A 24,797-nucleotide genomic window follows, 5' to 3' on the forward strand; every position below is an offset into this window, starting at 1 on the left:
TTCACCCCCTCAAACTCCCACCCGACCCCCATAGCCGATGCACATTTCCACTGGTTTTAACGTATCATCTATCAAGAATTATTTCCATATTATTGATAGTTGCATTGGTGTGGTCATTTTGAAATGTGAAATGTGGTTCATTTCTTATAACACAATAGTATTCCATCACCAACATATACCACAACCTGTTCATTCACTCTCCAATTGATGAGCATCTCCTCAATTTCCAATTCTTTTCCACCACAGAAAAGCCTCTATAAATATTTTTTATAGACATGGGTCCTTTCTCCTTTTTTATGATCTCTTTGGTACAGACCAAGTATTACAGGAACAAAGGGTATGCACAATTCCAATTGCCTTCCAAAATGGTTGAATCAGTTCACAACTTCACTATCAATGCATAAGTGTCCCAAATTTGCCATATTCCCTCTAACATTTATCACTTTTATTTATTGTCATATTGTTAAATCTGATAGGTTTGAGGTGGTACATCAGGGTTATTTTAATTTGCACTTCTCTAATCAAAAATGATTTAGACATTTTTCAGTCTGATTATTGATAGCTTTGAAATATTTCTTCATCTGAAAATTGTTTATTCATATGCTTGGATCATTTGGATAGCAAGAATTATAGGAAAGAGTTAGGGTAGGCAATCTATGTAGGAAAAATGGCATGGCAAAATGCATGACAAAATGTTTAAAACATATAATTGGAATTACAAGCAGATTCTTCTTACCTGGAGTAGAAAGTCTACAATAAGAGAAAAATAAATTGGTAGAAGGAAGGATTTGGGGTTTGATATAAGAAACCATATGTTTTTAAACAGGAGTGAGGGGGAAAACAATAGTTAAGCTAAAGAATTGGATCTGGCAAGAGTACTCAATTACAATCCTGGCTTTTCTATACCTATTAGCTGTGTGAAATTAGGCAAATACTTTACCTCACTAGAGCCCTGTTTCTTCATTTAGAGATGCTCATAGGTCTTTCGTTTTTCACTAAATTAGGAGGCTAAACTAGATGACCCTAAAATCTTTTCTAGTTCTAAATCTATGAACTTGGTTTTTTTTATAAGTTGGTCTTTGCAACTACAAATAATATATAGGCAAATGAAGAGACTGAAGGCAGAGAATGTAATCAATAGACTATCACAGCAATGTAGTTATGTAATGATGAAGGGCTGAAGCAAGGTAAGGAAATAGGGAGGCCTTTGTTAGTACCAAAGAAAAGGAAGTTTCAAAATAAATTAGTAGACAAGGCTGACTACCAGATAACAAAATTGACTATAAAATGACTAGAAAGACAACAATGATGTCTATTCCTTCCTACTACAGCCATCTCTACTATCATTACCACAACCACTTGACACTTCTATAACATCTATTATATGTATATATATGTATATATATATATATGTGTGTGTGTATGTATATATATGCAAATATATATACATATACATATATACTTATGCTTTTTAAAACTTTATATAAAATATCACATTAGAGTATCTCAGGAACCCTCTGGAAGAGATAAGAAAATATTATTATCTTTATTTAAAAGGTCAGAAAACTAGGAATCTTGGAGTTCAAATGACTTGCCTATTGTCACAAAAGTTGCATCTGAAATATACTTTGACCCAAGGTCTTTTGCAACATGAATTCAACTTGTAATCTCTCATGTCAAAGTGTTCTTTTGAAAAAAGAGTATGTTTCCCAAGACCCTAGACTCTAGCAAAATCTGCTTGTCCAAGGTCTTGAGAAACATACCCTTTATTTAAGAAAACATCTGTTTATTGGTCTGTATAGATCTTGCTATATTTCAATTTGCCCAGATGATTGGAACAGTGACTGTAATAACTATAGTTATGACTCGTCATTATCTCTATGGGATTTCAGGAGCTGAACAGCACTCAGTAGTACTATCTATTGAAAAGTTTATTCATACCTGTCAATATGATTGCATTTGCAGATTTTAAAGTCATCTACATGAAAGAAATATAGTGTTTGTTTTAATTCAGATTTTTTTCTACCTCCATAGATTTAAAATGAATTACAAAACAAAATACAATATTAAAAAGATGGTTTAATATAAAAAAGAGCATAAACAAAAGATTCACAGAAGTAGATGTTACTAAGTGTCTGTGAAAAATTAGTAACTGAATATTAAATTCAGCTCTAAATTTCTTGGCAGTCAAGGCAAAAAGGGAGATATATTGGATTACGTAGACATATCTGGTCAGAAAGAAAAACACATAAACTAATCTTGTTTTTAAAAAAAAAAGTAATAGGTTAAACAATGGACCTTGTCTTGCACTATGATTTTGCAAAAGTAAAATTGTTCTATATTTTTCCTTATGGTAATATTCCATAAAAGTGGAATGTATAATGTTAAAATATTAATTTAGTGAAAACACACCAAGAATCTGAGATGATATATCACAGGTACTGCTTTCTATTAACCTAATCTATAAATATAGAATTAGAATTGTCAAAAGAAGAGAAAGTTATCATGGCTGTTAGACCATTCTCTAAAATGTCGAATTTCCAAAGTAAACCTTTGGCAAGCACTGAATTGCAATCAAATCATTGTGTTTTCTGATGAGTGCCTGAATATCAGACCTCTTATATAAGTACAGATCTGTATGCCATAGATATAAGACAGAGAAGGAAAAATACAAATTCTGTTGTGAAAGTTTAAGAGTCTGGATGTATTCTCACCCAAACCAACCTTACTTCTCTATACTCTGTACTCTATACTCTACTGTGATATGCGGAAGAGGTAAGGGTGGAGTGGTTGTTGAGTGGTCAACAGAGAAAAAGGACAAGCAGAGAAAAAGGGACTCTGATTAGTAGAGATTATTTTTCTTACAATGGAGGAACTACTTACCTAGTTGCAAAAAATAATCGACTGAGACTTCACAATTCTTGGTTACACAAAATGAAAGAGAATATTTGTAATCAGATTGGTATATGAATTTCTAGTTGCAGTAAATATATATATGTACATATATATATATATACACAAATAAATAATGTTGAGTCTGAAAAATGCCAATGATTCAGTGGTTTGGGAAATAAAAAATGATAGCAAAGTAGATGGAAGAAGTTTGTTGGATTTTTTTAGAGAAAGAGAACAAAGATAGTACAATGTAATGGAAACCAGAAAAGAAATGATCACAAGAATAATTCACTATAGATGGTCCAATCTGGCAAGCAGAATTAAGGAAGAAATCATAGAAATTAAAAAGAAAATAGGCTAGAAGATCATTGGTAACAGTAGGGAGATTGGGATAATTTGGTGAGGATAGTAGATACTAGATTGTAAGAGGTTAAAAAGGGAGTAAAATTAGGATATGAAAGTAGCTAGGGAGCAGCTGGGTGACTCAGTGGATTGAGAGCCAGGTCTAGAGATGGGAGGTCCTGGGTTCAAATCTGACCTCAGACACTTCCTACTGTGTGACCCTGGGCAAGTCACTTAACCCCCATTGCCTAGCCCTTACCACTCTTCTGCCTTGGAGTCATTACACAGTATTGACTCCAAAACAGAAGGTAAGGGTTTATAAAAATAAGAAAAAGTAGCCATAGTAGATTATTTAGGAAGTATAGTTAAGGTGAAAACAAATATGAGTTTTCAGAATGAGAAGTGGAGGTAAGTATAATTTCCCCCCAAAAGATAAAAATAACCTAAACATTTCTAGATATAAGAACAAATGAAAAATAAATGAAAACATAAGGAGAAATTTCAGCATGGGATTTAAGCAATCAAGGGATTGATGAAATTGTCTTGTGCTAAGTTAATTTTTAATTAATTTGAATGAACACAGTCATAGCTATAATGTATAAATCCAAATGAATAAATCCCCATCCTTTTTGGTATTAAGCATTGGCTTAAATCAATTTGGTTTTTGCTCTTGACATAAAATCTGTTCCCTCAGAGAAACCCATTATCAAAACCAAATCAGCCTCTTGTCCTTCCACATTAAAGAACTTTAATATGTCCCCTCAGGATACTGAAATTTTCAATGAAAATAATACATAAAAGAAATGAGGAAACAAAAGGTAATTTGATTTCATCATCATTGGAAACTACAGAATGAGAGTCCTACATAACCCAGGTTCTTTTCAAACCACTGTAGAGCATTACATCTAAGCAAGTTCAATAAAATGGAAATCCCTCAGGGTCTATGCCAAATAAACCTATGGAATTTGTCAACCTTTCGTGTATGACCAAAAGGGAAAAAAAACGTAAGGTATGCCAGACACTTACTTCAAAGCTGTGTCACACTTACTCTTCTTTATACTACTAGCTACAGTGACAGCTCAAGTGCGTCTACTTTCTGGGGACAGTAGGGGAAACTTTCCTTTAGTTGTGACTCATATACCAATCACTGGCTTAAAGCTATATTAAAACTATATTACAAAAATGAATAATATGAAAACAGGATTTGAGTGATAATATATGTGTAACCTAGAGAAATTGCTTGTCAACTCTGGGACTGGGGAGGGAAAAGGGGAGGGAAACAAGAATCATGTAACCATGGGAAAAAATTAAAAATAAACACAGGAATTATAGTGCTAAATTTAAAAAGTTATCATGATGCCAGGTTACCATGTACACCAGTGGTTCCCAAACTTTTTTGGCCTACTGCCCCCTTTCCAGAAAAAAATATTACTTAGAGCCCCCTGGAAATTATGAAACTATTTATTGAACTCAGAATAGAATGTAATACAAAAAAAAGTGTGGCCATCACCGCCTCCCTGGATCGCTGCAGCACCCACCTAGGGGTGGTAGTGCCCACTTTGGGAATCACTGATTTACATCAAGAGTAGGAAACCTATATAGGCTTCCTCTTGTGTCTAATGATGGAGGATAGTTCATTATGTATGAGACAAATGCCCAACTGCTTTCTAAGGACAGCACTGGTTAATCTCAGATTAAATATTGGTATCATCATATACTTACTCTTTCAAATACCTTTTTTGATTGAAAGCATTATACTCATTTTTCTGTGCTGATACTGAGGTGTCAGATCACAAGGTCATGTTCCATCTATTTTGCCTCTTTGGTAAATGCTTGCTATTAATTGATAGATTATCATTCCCTGGAAGGATACAATCTACTTCGTAGCAGGGATTCTTTCTTTCTTTTTTTTTTTAAATTTTGTCTTCATATCCCCAGCATCTAGCACAAGACCAATTACATGGTAACATATGCTAAGGCAAGTTTGTTCTGAAACTAAACTACACATTCCTTTCATAGCATGAAAGAATGGCAATTATTAGGTGAACTCATGAATACAATATCACATATTTGAGCCATTCCTCAATAGGTGCCAACCAGCTCCCACACACTGGATAGGACCCAGGCAAATCAAACTACCACCACCACCATCTTTCTTTATACCCTGATGGAGACAGCCCAAGACACTGAATGCAAGAGTATTTGGAATAGCAGTACCTCCAATACCACAAAACCTCTTTCTATCTCAAGCCCTACTGCCATCATCAAAGTGAGAAAGAAGTTCACCTTATTTCACTACTATTTTGTTCCAAGCGTAATAAAAAGTCATGACCTTCATAGCCACCTGAGCCAGGCAAGCCAAAACATCAAAATCACTGGGATAACTAACTCCTTCTGTATCATGATGGATATGAAACCAGAATCCTTGGGACCGGTGATACTTCTGGCCCAGTCCCTTCAGACATCATTCTGTGAAGAAACTTTTATGGAAGCAAACATTGGAAACTTCTTTTGTATGTGCCATATCTACAGCTATTTAAGACTCAAAAGAGAACAGTTTTGCCACTAAGACCAGTTAACATCAAAAATTACTCTCATTTTTAAAAGTGGAAATAATATTTTAAAGAGGCATTATTAACATTTGTTTTTCTTCCTCACTATAAGGACCATGGGACTTTTTCACATCTGCCTTGTAGCTTCAATCTGCCATATGTGTTGTCTCCCCCATTAGAATGTGAGGTCCTCTGACAGCAGGGGGTGCTTTACTTTTCTACGTTTATTCCCAGAGCTTAACACAGAGCTTTGCATATAGTAAGTATCTAATGATAAATGCTTCATTCATCCCAAAGTATACATCTGGTATATATTTGTATCTCAAATTATATACAATTATATATGAGGTATGCAATTTCTCAGAAATTACAAGTAGACCCTATCCATTCATAATGATATCTAAATATTGCCAAACCATTTGACATCACTAAGTGAATTCATTCTAGATGAAAAAGTTATTAAATTGAAATTCATTAACACTTTTAAAACACTTTGATAGCTACATGTAAATACAGTTTATCTCCCTCATAATTCTGTGTATTTTATTTTGTGTATTTAAACATGTAATTTTCAGAAGTTCCATTGGATTCATGAGCTATCAAAGAATCAATGAAACTCAAAAAAGGTTAAGAATGATTGATCTAGATATATCAACTACATTAATACTTATGTTACAAGTTTTACTCTATTTTCAATTTTCAGTTCTTACTAATACAAGATTTGTTGTTCCTAGTAGGGATTTAAATGTCTCAGGAGAAAGATCTATTATTTGACTTTAGAGTAGTACTTCCTCTAGCCACATGTAATAATTATCTCTCATTATTTATCTTTTAAGCAAATATTTTAGTAATTAAATATTTTATTCTCATTAGAAGTATTTTGCCATGGCCAATTATTTAGAAGTGAAATAATGGTGATATGTTTGAAAAATGTTTCTGTTTTTTTCAGTGGAAAGAGTGCCTCCATGTGGAAAATATTTTCATATACTTAGTTGAAAAAACACTTGTATTTAAAATACAACAAAACTCCTTGCATTTGGATCCACCTGATTTGATAGTTTATATATTGCTTTATCCTAGAAGAAACTGCAAAGGTCATCCATAGAGACCATAGATGTCAAATATAAGGCAAGCCCCATTGCAGCCTATAATATTCCCCATCTCAGCAAAACTGGATTAAAATGTAATTGAGAAATATTTAACAAAATAAAGATTCATTAGGACAAATATGACTAATGTGTAGTTTGCTAAGTCAATATGCAGCCCTGGGTTGCTTATGGATAGTTTAATGCCTCTTCCCCATTTTTTTTTTGAGTTTGATACCATTGATCTAGTCGACCTTCTTACTTTACAGCTGAGTAAGTTGATATCCAGAATAAGTAAGGAAATTCCCAAAGAGCATATGGAAATTTGCAAAGGACATATGAATAGTATGTAACCTATTTGATATTTGAACTCAGGTTTAAATTTCATATTAATTATAATTATTGACTATTTTATATCACTTTCATTTCTCTGAACAAACAAGAATAAGGTTCCATAAATATTTTAAGGATTTACCCTGCTGAGCAGGTACTGTCCTCAATATTGGGGTATAAAGAAAGGCAAAAAATCCAGTCTTTCTTCTGTAAGAGTTCACATGACAAATTGTTCTTCACTGTCAACAACATGGCATTAGTCTCTGATTAAACACTAAAGAAAGTGTGTCCATTTGGTAAAATAAGAGAAGCTCTGTGTGATGCTGAGAACACTTTCTCTAGTTGCTCTATATTTCTCTTTCCCTTCCGTTGACTACCACAGCACCCCCTAGCTTCCATTCCTACTGGAAGAAGTGGCATAATGGATGTGAACAAGTAAAAAATATGATTTGAAAAAGAGTAGAAACACATAGCTTATGTGAGTAAATACAGGTGAAACAAAACAAAAAGAACCTAAAAAAGATTTAAAAGGGTTCCATCATGTTGGGTAGATACTTCAGGTCCAGGTTTTCTAGAAGAACATGACTGAAAATCATAAATGGTCAGAATGCATGCATAATGTCAATTTATACAAGGGAAGTAATATCCATAGTAGTGAGATAGCATATCTATTGAAGTATTAAAGCTTAAAAAAACCCAACATTTGATTACAACATAAACAAAACCCAATATTCAATTACTATAACACTAATGATGATGATGATGATGTTCATAACAATTAGCATTTAAGTTTGCAAATTGCTTTACAAATATTATCTCATTTGGTCCCCACCACAACTCCAAGAAGTTAGTTCTATTATTACTCCCATTTTATAGATGAGGAAATTGAGGCAGAAAGGTCCAACATAGCTAGTAAATATTTGAGGCAGAATTTATGCTCAGATATTCCCGACTCCATTTTCAATGATACCTTATCAACTATGCCACCTAACTGCCAAACAAATAAATTCAAGTTTACTTATATAGGCACGCATGCACATATACAAATCTGTGTGTACACATATGTGTATATATCTGTACATTTTGTGCATGTATAGTGTATATACAGTTGTGTATGTATTCATATGTATGGATGTATGTCCACATCCTTAAAGGTATATACACAAAGATATATAGATGTATCCATATCTATATAAATATATAAATACATACCTATCCATAAGGGATTTGATCAATAGACCAGTTCACTATTGCTCTCTCCTGATCCTTTCTCATTATGTTATACATAGAAGGCAATATTGACATTGCTTCTGTATTCTGGCTGTGGCAATTGCCATTAGACCCATGTCTGCAAATACCTTTACAATTGCTAACATTTTAGTTATTACTACTGGAAATCATTAGATTCTTCTTGATCTCTTTGCTGATGAATTCTTCACAAGCTAATGACTTAAAATTATGGAAATACTACAGAATTTCTTTTTTTCCTTAAATATTTAAAATCACTTTCCCCAAGAGAGTTTCTGGAAGTGGCAATTGGGAGCAAATAGGATGCCTATTTCTCCATCATGATCACTCAATGGAGTGTATGTGAATAAAAGTGTAACCATTGCTGGAATGGCCAAGGATGAAACACCGTCTTCCAGGTCTCAATGACTACAAGAAGGAGAGAATAATACAGGAAGAGACTTAGATGAAAGCAAGTTTGTTATCTATAGATCAGTGAGGTCCTACTTGAAAGCCGCTCTCTTAGTTCAAATACACTTTGCTGGTTCTACACAAACAAAACTAAGCATGCAGCTATCTGGAGAATACGAGAATATTTCCACACTAATTATTTTACTGACTGACCAAAAAAGAGTTTTGTCATCTAATCTCTGAAGATCTTTATAAATGCATTAAATATGGGAACAAGCCATGCCTGGGTCACATCCAGTAGCTGAAAGAATCCTCGGAGATCAAACTAAAAGTATCAATAGTCGGCCCATGGCATAGTGTTCTATGTATTGTTTCTGCTAATTCAATAAAGCACATTTACCAAGTTTTAATAAGAACACCAAGGCTCCACAGAACACTTAGCTTATGTTCAATACTTTTTTCAGCTAAAAAAAATGACTCATTGAAATCATAGTATTGAACTTAATTAAGTTGAATTACAAGATCTGGTCTGCATAAGAAAATCATAATAGGTAATTAAGATATGTTGGAGGAAGAGAGAGAGGCCCAATCAGTTATATTTTTTCTTTCCTATTCATATATTTGCTTCCTTAGTTCTTAATAGTATAAAAAAGAAAAATGAACTAGTTTTCATTATGCCATTAACAAAATATCATGTCATAAAATTATTTACTTAGGACTCAAAATTACAAAATACGCCATTGCTTAGATCTGTATTTGCAAACCTATGGCATGCATGCTGGAGCATACAGGAGAGGGCTGCTCCCTTCTCCCTCTCCACACACCTGAAGACATTTCTCCCATCACCGGCCCCTCTGCTCAGCAGCCCAATGAAAGCACTTCCTCCCTCCCCTGTCTGAGATAAGATGGGGGTGGGAGGGGCTCCCACGTAGCATGAGGGTTGTAGTTTGGGCACTTGGTTTCTAAAAGATTTGCCATTACTGGTTTAGATTAAGACAAGTCTTAATGGCTGTGCCTCCCAATGGCTAAAGCATGGTTGTAGGGCAGAGGATGAACAAAATTCCTCTTCTTCCTCTGATTTCATGGTAATTCATTCAAAGACCAATTTTCCTCCATCCCCCACAATTATATATACCAATTACATGGAAAGTCTCATTTTAGTTGTTACCATTGAAATAAGTCACTGAATTTCAGTTAATGAGATTAAATTAGAAAGTCTTTATTTACATCTCTCAGGTTTAATCAAATTCTCTGAAGGAAGAAAACTTGGTAAAATCATCCTAATGCTAAAAACAAGAATATTAATTAAAGTTGATTTTGAATTGCAAATCTCTAGGCAAAGCTCAGGTTCTGGGCAATATGATTTTTTTTTCCCTGAATGGACAGAATATACTGGTTCTGCTCTTTAGGCATAAAATCTATTCTGTCTCAATTAAAATGGAGGTTCATTGAGGATTATTTTCCAAAGAGAACATTCAGGATTTCATTAAAAATAATTTTTAAATAAATGAATACCACAATTAACCATTCTACATTATACTTTAAATTATTTTAAAGCTAATTATATGGTGTCTGGATTAATATACTCATCTATAATTTTCCATTAAAATTATTTTACTGTTAATAAAATGCACTAAGATTTATATCTTATCCTTTAATAAGTTCCCTTTTTAATGCAGAAACAATGCATTTTGAACACTCAATTGATACTGAAATTGTCACTGTGCACCAAACATGGTTATGGTGCCATCTAGTGGCCTATCAAACAATATGCATATTCTATCTGTTATACTTGGAAGCTTTTCTTTACTACATGCCTAGTCCAATTTTGCTTCATGGTGTGGAAACGCTCTCACCTTCTTTCAATTTATGCCAGTATAGTAAAATCATGACAAATCATATGAAGTCAGAAAACTTTGATGTTTAGACAGGCTTGTCATCACCAAAAGGGGCCACCAAGTGATTGATTAATTGGCTCCACTGACCTATGAAAATCACTTCATAGGATCATATGCAGAAGAGATCTCTGAGTGCAATCCCATTATTCTACATATAAGAAACATGAAAACAGAGAAAGTTTAGTTCTTTTCCCCTTACATTGTAGTAAGCATCAGAGGCAGAAATTCAACTTGGACTTCCTGGTTCCATTTTCCATTGTATCATGTTTTTAAGACTCGAAAGCTCATCATGGACATAAATTGAGAGAATGTTTATATCAGTCAAGTCATGGATCATTTGAAGAATAGAAGATTAGAAAAAGCATTGACAATTTATAGCTTTATTGAAATAAGATAATATATGGCAATGCAATATCACCTGAGATACAGGGTTCTCAGGCACCTGAATGGACTCTCCCAATGTCAACAGTCAACCAGCATTGCTCTTAATTTTTGTTATACTCTTATTCAATTAAAAGATAATTTTTAAATTAGAAAAGATACTTTTCTCTTAAAATAATAGTTTGTTCTAGATGTATGCTACATGACTATACCTTTAAGTAAGCCCCCTCTGCATATATTTTTCATATTAGAAATCAATGTCCTCATTATTAATGGAATAGCTCAGATATACTTGGCCCTGTGCTATTTAACATCTTTATCTATCATTTGAATTAAGGTATAAATGATGCACTTATTAAAATTTCAGGTGACATAAAGATGGGGCAGCTAACACATCAGATGTTAAAATAAGAACCCCCAAAACACTTATCAGGCTAAAATGATGGAACAAATAAAATAAGATAAACTTTAAAAGTGATAAAAATCAAGTACCTGTCCTGGGTTAAAAGGAAATTAATTTAACAAGTTCAAGATTGAGGAGATGTGGCTAAATAATAATTGACATGAAAAAAGATCAGGAAGTCTAAAAGATTCCAGTGACAATATGAGTCAATAATGTGGCAGAGGAGCCCAAAGAGCCAAATCACCCTACATTAATCAAATAGAGGAAGATGTTCAGAACAAGGTGATAGTAGTCCCATTGTACTCAATCTTGGGAGAGAATAAATCTGAAATACTGTGTTCAGTTTTGGATGAAGTATTTTGACGAATACATTGACAAATTAGAAAGCAAATAGCTGGAAAAGTTAATAATAATAACAATCGTGAAGGGATGGAGATGTTTAATCTTGAAGACAGAGAAATTAGGTATGAAGGGCCATCATATGAAAGAGGGTCTTGATCTTTTTTGTCCCAAGAGAACGAGAAGGAAAAAAAGCGAGCAATTTGGGAGGATCAATGAAAATCGATTTGAGAAAAAAAAAACCTAAAATGACTAGATATGTCCAAAAGTTGAATAAGCTTCCTTGTTAAGTATTGAGTAGCCCTTATGACGGTTTTAAGGAAAGGTCTGGTGATTGCTTGTCATGGATTTTATTAAAATGTTTGTTTTTTCGTATAAGGACTGGAACCAAATAACCTCTGAGGTCTCTTTTAACTCTGAAAAATCTTTTAATTACTCTATTGGAAGAAATATGTTTCATCCATCTCAGTTGGTCTCCTGATAAATGTTAATCTGAATCTTTCTATAATATTACAAGTCAAGAAGTTGTAAAATACATGCCAAAGTGGCATACAAATTGATTATGAGCTATAAGAGAGCCAGGATTTGTATGTGGGGGTGGGAATAATAGACAAAAAGATAGGGACAAAGGGATACAGAAAGACAAAGAAACTATATCTATTTGTGTGTGTGTGTGTGTGTGTGTGTGTATTTGCATATTTGTTCCTGGAAAAGGGCCTCTCCATTGTCTACTTTCTCTTTCTAACTCTTCCTTTACTTCCCTGACCACCTAGCATAAGGGATTGAATTGTTCTGGTCTTCAGAAACATAAAGTATAGGAAAAATTTCCCCCTCCGACAAAGAATTCTCAATCAAATACTTCTGATGAAGGGTTCTATTGATTTCCTTCAGAAGTTGTTTCCCTCTATGAGTTACTATGCTTCTTGGTTTGAAGATTTTGACTATTCATAGAAGCTTTGAAGGGGAGTGAGGAGAAGGTAGGCCCATTTGGATCACTATTTTCTACCTCCAACTTGTGAAAAAGGGCTCCCATTTCTCTTTTACCTGCTGAAGAAAGAATAAATGAATAATTTAGTGCTCCACTAATGAAAAAATTCCCAATTCCTTCATGAATATCAGCTTCACAAAATCTCATATTTAAAGGGAAGACCAGAGACCATCTGCTACAATCCAGAACTGCACAGAAACAATTTTGCAATATACCCTAGATTTTCAAAGGGAATCTGGATAATGGGTCCATTACCTCTACACTCATTCTATTTTGAGGAGTAAAATTTTAAATGGAGCCAAAATCTACCTCTCTACAACTTCTATTACATTGCTCTTAGTTATCACTATTCAAGAAAGCACATTAAATCTAAAGTTTTTTCTTCATGGGCTTTCAAATACTTGACAGTAACTGCCACATTTTTCTTTTTTCTCCCTCAATATTTTCCTCCCTAAGCTATGAATCACCATTTCTTTCAATTAATCCATACATATATATATTTAAATAATCCATATATATAATCCATATATATATATAAAATCCAAATAATCCATATTTATTTCCTTTGATTAATCCATTCTTCTTAACCTTAATTTATAAAAATCTATATTTTGCTCCCTGATAGAACCAAATATCTTCTCTCTTCATTTCTCAAATCTATGATCATTTTATATTGAATATATCATGTTTTGATTTATACTGCAATCCCATGATTTATGCTACATTCTCCTGTTTCCTCATTTTAATTTAGCCTAACATAGGTACACAAAGAATATAAGTCAAAGACCTCAACAATCTGGTTAGGATCAAGCAATACTGTCTACAGAGGAAATGATGTCTAACTAATGGTTTGGCATCATTATATTTGTGATGTTGGCATGTACGGCTAGGAATTAGAACTGAGATTTCATTGGTGTATGGCAGAGGTATCAAAAATGTAGCCTACAAGAAACTGCCCTCAATATTTGCTGCCATGTATAGTAAAACCATATTAAAATGTAATTGGGAAATGTTTATGTAAAAAAAAACATAATAAAATATAGGTAACGCTAATTAATATATGGTTTTCTAAGCCAATATGCTCTCACAGGGATCCTAACATTCGGTTTAGTGATCTCTGTCTCTCTTTGAGTTTGACACCACTGCTGCTGCAGGGAATTTGAATCAGGAAAGTAAATCAATGGAGATTAATACTAACTCTAAAACTTTCTATCTTAGAGAGTTGCATAAGTCACTGAGAGGTTTAAGTGATTTACCTGGGTCACTCAGTGACCATATGTCAGAGTCAAGATTTGAACCTAGACAATCCAGAGGAACTTATGAGAAAGACACTATCCATATCCAGAGAAAAAACTGTGGGAACAGAAATGAGGAAGAAAAACATATGACCAATCATATGGTAGGATGGGGATGTGATTAGAGTTTTGGTGTTAAAAGTTCGCTCTACTGCAAATATGAGTAACATGGAAATATGATTTGAACAATGATAGATGTATAATCCAGTGGAATTGCTTGTCAGCTCTGGGAGGTAGGGAAGGAAGAGGGGTGGGAAAAATCATGAATCATGTAACCGTGGAAAAATATTCTAAATAAAATTTTAAAAAAGATTTGAACCTAAGTTCTTTGGGGATCAAGTTCTGCTCTCTATCCACTTTACAAGCCTTTTCAACAATACTTCCCTGTGGAAGAAGGTTGAATAATATATAGGTTGATATTTTTTACCCAATTGGTAATAGAATTAGAAAATATATTTGAAATTTGAAGGATTCCTCAATTATAAACTATAATGAAGCCTTCTTTCTATAACATTTTTTAAAATGTTAGATCCAGTTTTATGACCATGAATCCTGTGTCAGTTACTTATTACCTGTTATTCACGTGAAAAAAAGTTTTCTGACAAATTACTAAGTAGAATAGAAAAGTAACTAATTATAATTTACAGGGATTTTTATCAGACACTATTATAGAATTTCCATTTTTAAATGTTTTGAGTAGAAGGTTAAAAGCTGAAGTTCACTTTTGAAAGAAAGTCATAGAATTCCAAGAGAGGAGCCAAATGGCAGAGCAGAGAAAAAAACTCAGCTACATTCCCCAAATTGACCTCTAAAAACTTTAAAATAATGCCTCAAGTCAAATTTTGAAGTGGAGGATCCAGCAAAATATCAGTCTAATATTTTTTCCAATCCAAGAAAATTTAGGAGGTTATATAAAGAGAGATATTTGTGACACATAAGGAAAGAAGCTTGGCTGAAGGGCATATGTATGAAAAAAAGTGGTAGAACTAGGAGGTGGCAACAGAAGCAGCAGTACCTTTTGGAGCTCTCAAGCCAGAGATGCTGAGGTGGCCTGGGAAATGGTCAGAAAGATTATAAGAGACTTCTAGGTTAATACTAGATGCAAGACCAGGTATTGTTTGACAAAGACATTCCTGTACCTATTTCTGGATCTTAGTCAAGACTGGAGAGGACCATTTTCTGTCAACAGGGAGTGGGAAGATTAAGAAAAAATATTGCTTTTGGTTACAAGGGATGAGGGATTCTGTGTGATAGTATTACTTCTGGTCCAATGGGAGCAGAATTCCTGAGAAGCAGTGCCAATTGCAGTCCTGAGGGATTAGGAGCCCTTTAGTATAAATACAAATCATACACATTGTAGACAAGAGGAACAATGACCATGTTTTTTCCCCAGATCACATCACCTTAGAAGCATGAAAAATCTCAAACCTCCAGAAACAGCTTTAAAAGAACAATTAAACAAACAAACAAACAAACAGCACACAGTATTGATTCTAAGACGGAAGGTAAGGCTTTAAATCTAGAATCAGATTTCAAAAAATAATCAAGAAAAACTGTTTCAATATCCTTGAACTATAGAGTAAAAGAGGAATGGAAAGAATTCACCAATTACAATCTGAAAGAGATCCTAAAATTAAAATTACCAGGAATATTATAGAGAAATTACAGAGCTCATAGGTCAAAGAGAAAATACTAGAGGAAATAGACACTAAAACTGTACTAGTAGAGAACTTCAACTTTAACCTCTCCAAGCTAGATGAATCTAACCATAAATTAAGGAAAAAGGTTAATGAGATAAATAGAATAATAGAAAATTCATATATGACAGACCTCTGGAGAAAATAGAATGAGAACTGAAAGTAAAAATTTTCCCAGCTGTGTTCCTTCACAAAATAATTACCTTTCATTTGGGCATAAAATATTTAATAAACAAATACAGAAAAGGACAGATATTGAATGCTTTCTTTTCAGATCATAATTCAATAGAGGTTATATGAAATAAATGGTCATGGAAACATAGATCAAAAATTAATTAAAAAATAAGTAATCCTAAGGAAAAAATGGGTGAAAGAACAAATCGTAGAAATAATGATTTCATTAAAGAGAATGACAACAATTTGACATTCCAAAATTTGTGTGCTATAATTAAAGTGGTAGTCTTGGGAAAATTTATATATATGTAAATGCTTACATCAGTAAAATAAAGAGCAATCCATGAACTTGTCATGAAACTAAAAAAGAAGCTAGAAAAGTAATAAATTTAAAATCTCCAATTAAAGACAAAATTAGAAATCCTGAAAATCAAAAGACACACTCTAAAACTGAAAAGAGAAAACCATTGAACTAATAAATAAAACAACAAGTTGATTTTATGAAAAAATAATTAAATTTTGGAATGTTAATCAAATTTTAAATCTTTATTTTTAAAATAAACATTTAAAAAAGAAGACAAAATTACCAGTATCAAAAATGAAAAGGATGAATTCATCATCAAGGAAGACACAATTAAAGCAATTATTAGTATCTCTTTTGCCCATATATATGACAATAAATTTGACAATCTTAGAGAAATAGATGAATGTTGATAAAAAATATAACTGCCCATATTAAGTGAAGAAATAGAATACTTAAATAATTATCTAGGGTAAAAGAAATCAAACAAATCATCAATGAATGTCCTAGAATAAAACTTCTAGAGCCAAATGGATTCACAAATGAATTCAAGCAAATATTTAAAGAAAAAATTATTTCAATACTAGTTTAAGTATATGGAAATGGGAAAAAGGAGTCTTACCAAATTTCTTCCATGACACAAATATTGTTTTGATACCTAAACCAGGAAAAACAAAAATAGAAAAAAAAAACCTATACCTTAATCTCCCTAATGAATATTGATACAAATTTTTAAATAAAATATTAACAAGAAGATTATAGCAACATATCACAAAAATCATACACTCTGACCAGGTAAAATTCATACCAGTAATGGAGGGCTGGTTCAGCATTAGGAAAGCTATCATTATAATAGACCATATCAATACCAACATCAACCAAAATCATATAATCATTTCTATAAATGCAGTAAATGCTTTTGACAAATACAAAGTTCTTATTAAAAGCATTAGAGAATATAAGAATAAATGAAGCTTTCCTTTGAAGAGGTATGCAGTATCTTTCCAACAACAAGTAAAAAAATTGTAATAGAGATAAGCTTCCAAATATAATCAAGAGTTAACCAAGGATGTCCATTATCAACACTATTATCCAATTTTTTACTAGAAATGATATCTATATAACAAGAGAAGAAAAATGAATTGAAGGAATTAGAATAGACAAAGAAGAAACAAAACCATAAAATTCTGAAGATGATATGATGGCATATCTAGAGAATCCTAGTGAATCAATGCTAAACTAGTTGAAATAATTTATAACATCAGCAGTTACAGGTTTTGAAAAATGACATAAATCACCTCTATATATACTATATTTCTATATACTACCAATAAAATCCAGCAGCAAGAGAAATTCCACTTAAAATATCTGCAAACTATGAATTACTTGGGACTCTTCCTGCCAAAACAAATCCAGGAACTATATGAACATAATTATAAAACACTAAACAAATAAAGATGGACCTAAACAATTAGAGAAATATAAATCACTCATGGATAGGCCAAACTGATACAGCAATCTACCAAAACTAATGTATTCAGTGTAATAACAATCAAACTACCAAAAATTTCTTTATACTGTGAAAAAAATAACAAAATTCATCTGGAAAGGCAAAAGGTCAAGAATCTCAAGGGAAATAAAAAAGAAACATGTAAAGAAAGGTGGCCTAACATTACTAGATCTCAAACTCTACTCTGAAGCAGTAATTACAAAAACAATCTATTCCTGGCTAAGAAATAGAGATCAGTGTGGAATGGATTAGATACATAATAACAATGTAGAAAATGACCATGACAATCTAATGTTTGATAAACCCAAAGATCTAAGCTATTGGAAAAAGAACTCACCATTTGACAAAAATATCTTGGGAAACTAGAAAATGATATAGTAGAACCTAGGTCTAGAGACCAACTTCTAACACTATATACCAAGATAAGGTCAAAATAGGTACATGACTTAGATATAAAGAGTAATACAATAATCAAATTAAGGGAGAATGGAATAGTTTGCCTGTCAGATCTATTCATAAGGGAAGAATGTTAATCAAGCAAGAGATAGAGAGTATTATCAGATGTAAATTAATAATGTTGATTATATTACATTAAAAAGAATTTGTCCAAACAAAAACAATGCAATAGTAGAAAGCTAGAGGGAAAATTACAGCAAGTATCTTTTTGATAAAGGTTTCATTTCTCAAATATATAGAAAAGTAAGTCAAAATTATCAGACTACAAGTTGATTGATGAATAATTAAAAGATATTAAGAGGCAGTTTTCAGATGAAGAAATGAAAGCTCTCTATAATCATGTGAAAAATGCTCTAAATCATTCTTGATTAGAGAAGTGAAAATTAAAACTCTGAGGGAATAGCCTAAACCTATCAAATTAGCTAAGATGACAGATAAGGGAAATGATAAAGGCTGGAGGGGATGAGGGGAAATTGAGACACTAATGCACTCTTGGTAGAGTTGTGAATTGTGATCCAACCAATTTGAAGAGCACTTGGAATTATGCCCAAAAGGTTTTAAAATTGCACATACCTTTTGAGCCAGCAATACCACTACTAGGTCTATATTTCAAAAAGAAAAAGAAGGAAAGGAATCTGTACGAAAATATTTATAGCAGCTCTTTTGTGGTAGAAAAGAACTGGAAATTGAGGGAGCATCCATTAATTGGAGGATAATTGAACTAGTTGTGATATATGATTGCAATGGATTTTTTGTGCTTTATAAAATGATGAATAGGATGAATTTAGAGAAACCTGGAGAGACTTATCTGCAGTGTTTCTTAAGTGAGCAGAATTAGAAGAACATCGTACACAATATCATCAATATTATATGATGAACTACTATGAATGATTTGGTCTCAGCAATGACCCAAGAAAATCACAGACTCATGATGAAAAATGCTATCTTCCTCCAGAGAAAGAACTGATGTAGATGTGATGTGGTTTGAAATATACTATATTTTACTTGCTTCATTTTTTGCTTAGTTTCTCCTCCACAAAATAATCCTGAAAAATGTTTTGTGATTACACTTGTAAATCTATGAGATTGCTTAGTATTTCAGAGAGAGGGGAGGAATAAAAGAATTTAGAACTCATGACTTTTTAAATGGATGTAAAAATTTATTTTTACATGTAATTGAGGAAAAATAAAACATTATTTTTAAAAGCAAGCATATTAAGGAAGCATGGAAAAATGTTCCTGTCAGACCTATAGATAAAGGAAAAGTTTATGAACAAAAAAGATATGGGGAAGATCAGGAAAAATAAAATGCATAAATGTGATTACATAAAATTTAAAAGTTTCTACATAAACAACATTAATGCATGCAAAATCAGAAGTAGAACAGGAAATGAGAAAATTTACAATAAGTTTCTGTAGTAAAGTCCATGTTTCTAAAATTAGAAAACACTTAGTGTTTAATTGCTATATGTATTTTGGAAATATTTAATGAAATAAATTAAGATATATTTAAAAGACAATACAGAGATGTGTTTAGCCCTCAACAAATATGCTCATTTTTCAAAAATGGAAACATTTTTTTTCCATAATCAATTTTTGGAAATATACCTACCATCTTATGTTGAAGATTCCATTCTTGTTGTTCAGTCTTTTAGGTCCTGTCTGATTCTTTGTGACTCCATTTGAAATTTTCTAGGCAAAGATATTGGAGTGGTTTTGCTATTTCCTTTTCCAGATCATTTTATAGATGAGAAACTGAGGTAAACAGGGTGAAGTGAATTGCCAAGGATTATTACATGGTGATTAAATATATGAGGCCAGATTAGATTTCAGGGAAGTTTGTTCAGGGAAGTGCCTGACTTTAGGTCCAATATTCTACCCCATGAGTCATAAATGAATTATATATTAGTAGCATCTACCAAGTATTCCCCAGTGGACAAGAAGTCAAAGGATATGAACAGGCAATTCTCAGATAAAGAAATTTAAATTATCTAGAGTCATATGAAAAAATCTTCCAAATAACTTTTAATCACAGAAATGCAAATTTAAAAAATCTCTGAGGTACCACTTCACATCTATCATACTGTCTAATATGACAGAAAAGGAAAATGATAAATGTTGGTGGGGATGTAGGAAAATTGGGACACATATGCTGTTGGTAGAACTGCGAATGATACAACCTTTCTGGAGAGCAATTTCGAATAATGTCTAAAATGCTATTGAACTGTGCATTCCTTTTGGCCCAGCAATACTACTACTAGATCTATATCTCAAAGAGATCAAAGATAGGGGATAAGGACCTACTTATACTAACATATTTAGCACAGCTCTTTTTTGGGTAGCAAAGAACTAGAAACTGAAAGATTGTCCAAAAATTGGGGAATGGCTGAACAAGTTATGGTGTATGATTACAATGGAATATTATTTTCACATAAGAAATGATGAACAAGATGATCATTAAAATGTGGAAAGACTTATATGAAGTGATGCAAAATGAAGGGAGCAGAATTAGGGGAATATTGAACATAGTAATAGCAATCATGTACAATGGTCAACTGTGAATTACTTTGCTGTTATCAAAATGTAAGGATCAAAAACAACTCATGATGAAAAAGGCTATCCAGAGCCACAGAAGAAACTGATGGAGTCTGAATGTTAACTGAAGCACATCATTCTTCATTTTATTTCCTCCATGCATTTTTCTCTAGTATAAATGATAACATATCTTCTTTCACAACATGACAAACCTAAAATTGTGTATTGCACGATGGCACATGTACAACTTATATTGCCTGTCATCTTATGGAGGAGGGAGTGAGGAGAGAGGGAGAGAACATAGATTGCAAAATGTCAGAAAACGATTGTTAAAATTATATCTACATTTAATCTGGAAAAATATTAAAAATAAAACATGGAGGTTTTCTGTAAAAAAAAAAAAAGTAACCTCAACTTCTTTTAAAAGTCCGAACTAAAAATTTAAATTTTACAGGAAGGATTTCCCACACCCTCTTCATTATAATCTCTCTGTGAATTAGCTCCTTTTTATCCTTTATATAGCTTGTGTTTTACTGACATAGCTTGAAGATATTACTGGTTCCATTCCAGACCTATGTAATAGAGTGAATATCAAAATAAAGCTAGTCAGGAATTTTTTGTTGGTGGTGTTTCATAGGACATATGAAAGTTATGTTTATATTTTACTATAGTTTATTGTGTGCAATAGTATTTTGTCTAAAAAATGTATACCTTAAGCAAAAAATACTTAAATCCTAAAAATGCTATCATCTGAGCATCAGAGTAATTTTCTTTTTTCTGGCGTCAGTTCTTACCTAGATGTTGATGGCTGCTGACTGATCAAGTTGGGGTGGTTGTGGCAATTTCTTAAAATAAGACAACAGTGAAGTTTGCCACATCAATTAACTCCTCTTTTCATCTGAACACTTAGAGGCTATTGTAGGGTTAACAATTGGACTAAATAACAATATTGTTTTGTTTCTGGGAATGGGGAAGCAGGAAAGGGAAAGAGATGGCAAATAGTCCAGTTGGTGAGGCAGTCAGAACATACACAACATTTGTCAATTAAGTTCACTTATCTTATATTGGCACAGTTCATGGTGCTCAAAAAAACTACCACAGACAATCATAATAGATATAATAAGAACAAAAAAGTTTGAAATATTGTGAGAATTACCAAAATATAACACAAAGGCATGATGCGAGGACATTGGAAAAATAGTGAAAATAAACTTTCTCAGTACAGGTTTGCCACAAAATTTAAATTTGTAATAACAAAAATAAAACAGTATCTACAAAGCACAATAAAAGCAGGGAAATGTCTGCCCCATTTTGTTATAAGTTCTATTAGGACAGAGACTGTTTTTTGTCTCCTTATGTATTCCTAGCACTTAGCACAGTGCCTGGCACATAATAGGCACTTAATAAGTATGTGTGTTTGATTGAAATTTGAGAGTGTAGTGAATTCATATTCAATTAACATTTATCAAGCTCCACCTTTTGCTAAGCACTCAGGAAATACAAAGACAAGATAATTCAATCACTCATCTCAAGGGTGTACATAATACCTATGCATTAATGGAGTGAATGGGGGCAGGAAAGAATGGATTTTGTACAAGTGTTTTATCACAATTTCATTTGTTTCCTGCCTCAGCATGATCATGACCTTCAGGGCTAGGCCTCAACCCCATTCCTTTCTAGAGTCTAAATCCAAATATATTCCTAGGCAAGGGCATTATAAGTATTCCTGGACCTATTAATTCAATATATTCATAGCAAAATCTTATTTTAAAAATATAATCAAAGCACTAATGATGCTTACTACTCTGTGTATCCTTTAACATAATAAATAGTTTTAGTTTCAAGATTAAAATCCTTTTTATATAATTTGATTATACAGCTGTTATTTTCGTCATTTTTTTAAAAAAACAATCTTCCACTGTCGAGACATAGCTATTATCGCTTATGTCAAAGCTTCTTTGTTCAATTGTTTCAGTCATGTTCAATTCTTTATCACTCCATTTGGGATTTTCTTGGAAAAGGTACAACAATGCCAAAAATGGTTTGGCATTTCCTATTCTGACTCATTTTACAAATGAGGAAACTGAGGCAAAAAGGGTTAAGTGACTTGCCCTGAGTCACATAGCTGATAAGTGCTGGAGACCATATTCGAACTCATAAAAATGAATCTTCCTGAACCCAGACCTAGCACTCTAACCATTTTGCCATCTAGCTGTCCTGATGTCATAGAAATCAGAATTCAAGGAACACTAGATGCTAATGGAAGCTTGGAGAGCTACTCAAAAACTCATGTTAAATAAATGACGATAGACATGGAGACCTTAAGCAAGGAAGTGATTTGCCTAGGAGAGCACAGCTGCTTAATAGTAAAGGTAAGAAGATAGAAGCAAAATCTGGAGCTTTTGAAAATCTTCCTTTTTTCCTTTTATTAAACTACATTTCCTTTCTCTGGGCAAGTCAGGTAAATTAAAAATCCAGGACAATGGAAATGAAATAGAGAGAAATAAGATTTCTTTGAGGTATGGGTTACTTAACTTACACTGTTTTTCTTTTTCAAAAATCAGCTGTCCATTTGCAGAAGTATTCTTTTGCAAAAGATGATGAGATGAAGGGCAGGCTTTCCATAGCACTTCATTTTCATTATGCACATAAATATCTCCTTAGGTCGAATATCTTTTCTTTTCTTTTTTTTAAAGCATTTCCTAAGTACTTTCTACACATGAAGGCTCTTGGGGAAAACGTTAAGGCAATATGACAGTCTTTCTCACTATTCAATTGACTGATTTAATGACAGACTTACTCAGATGCTATAAACAATTCCCAGTATGAAATTAGATAGGATCATTCCAGATTAGAAATAATCAGATTTATGGTCAGCATGGAAACATGATCAAATCACAGAATAAGGTGTTAAAAGAGTTATATGGGGAGAAAAATGTAAGGTCACTCCAATAGTCTTAAAAACAGATAAATGCGTGATGTATACTTTCTCTAACTCAATCTAGGTCATATTTTTAATGTTAGTCTGGTAACTAAACAAATAAATGTAAATACCAATAATGTTGAATATATAAGAACTTTTTGGTCTCATGGTATTTCCTTATTGAAATATTGTAATGATAATAATTATTATATTTATATAATATTTACTATGGGACAGGTACTATGATAAGTGCTTTATAATTATTATTTCATTTGATCTTCACAATGACCCACTGTAAGCTAGGTTATACTATTCAGATTTCATAGATTAAAAAAATTGAGGCAAATGGAGGTTGCATAGGTGCTATTATTACTCCCATTTTATAGATGAAGAAACCGAGACAAATAAAGATTAAGTGATGTACCTAGCATCACACAGCTAATAAGATAATAAGACTGAAGTCAGATTTGAATGCAATTGTTACTGACTCCAGGCCAGTCATTCTATCTACTACACCATCTAGATGCTTTAGAAAAACCATCAAAGATATTGTGATAACAATAATAGGAGCACTAGAATGGGGATTATTAGCTTCATCTATTCATTAATCATTCAATTTGGCTATTTGCTAATTTCCTATTACATGTCATACATTGTGCTATGGTCCATGAGCAAACACTTATTAACTGAACAAACTCAACTAAGTTATCTGTCTTTCTAGGGCTCAGTTTTCTCATCCATGAAATGAAGAGACTGCACTGGGTAAGCTCTAGGTTCTTTCCTGTTTTAAATCCTTGATATCTATGATTCCATAAATGTCTAAAGTTCTTCCGATTCTAAGACTCAATGAGAACTAATTTTAAGTAAAAAGAGGAATCTTTCAAGAGAATTCAGATTGATCTAGGATGAAGGCAATCTCACTAGCTGTGCATCCTCAGTGGCTACTACAGGGTTTTATGTCCACTGGTCATTCCACATTTAATTAATAATAATTAACATTATTATTATCAGGTAGTGTTTCAAGATTTTCAAAGAACTTTACATGTTGTTTT

At 32.7% G+C, this 24,797-nt stretch overlaps 1 protein-coding gene across 1 annotated transcript in view; it reads right to left on the bottom strand.

The window, feature by feature from the left end:
• GABRA5 (gamma-aminobutyric acid type A receptor subunit alpha5) overlaps positions 1–24,797 on the bottom strand; it is a 128,724-nt gene that overhangs the window by 89,573 nt on the left and 14,354 nt on the right. The gene's annotated exons all lie outside the window — the stretch shown is intronic.

The sequence above is a fragment of the Gracilinanus agilis genome, chromosome 3 (genome assembly GCF_016433145.1).
Source record: "Gracilinanus agilis isolate LMUSP501 chromosome 3, AgileGrace, whole genome shotgun sequence".
In the NCBI taxonomy this organism is placed as follows: Eukaryota; Metazoa; Chordata; class Mammalia; order Didelphimorphia; family Didelphidae; genus Gracilinanus; species Gracilinanus agilis.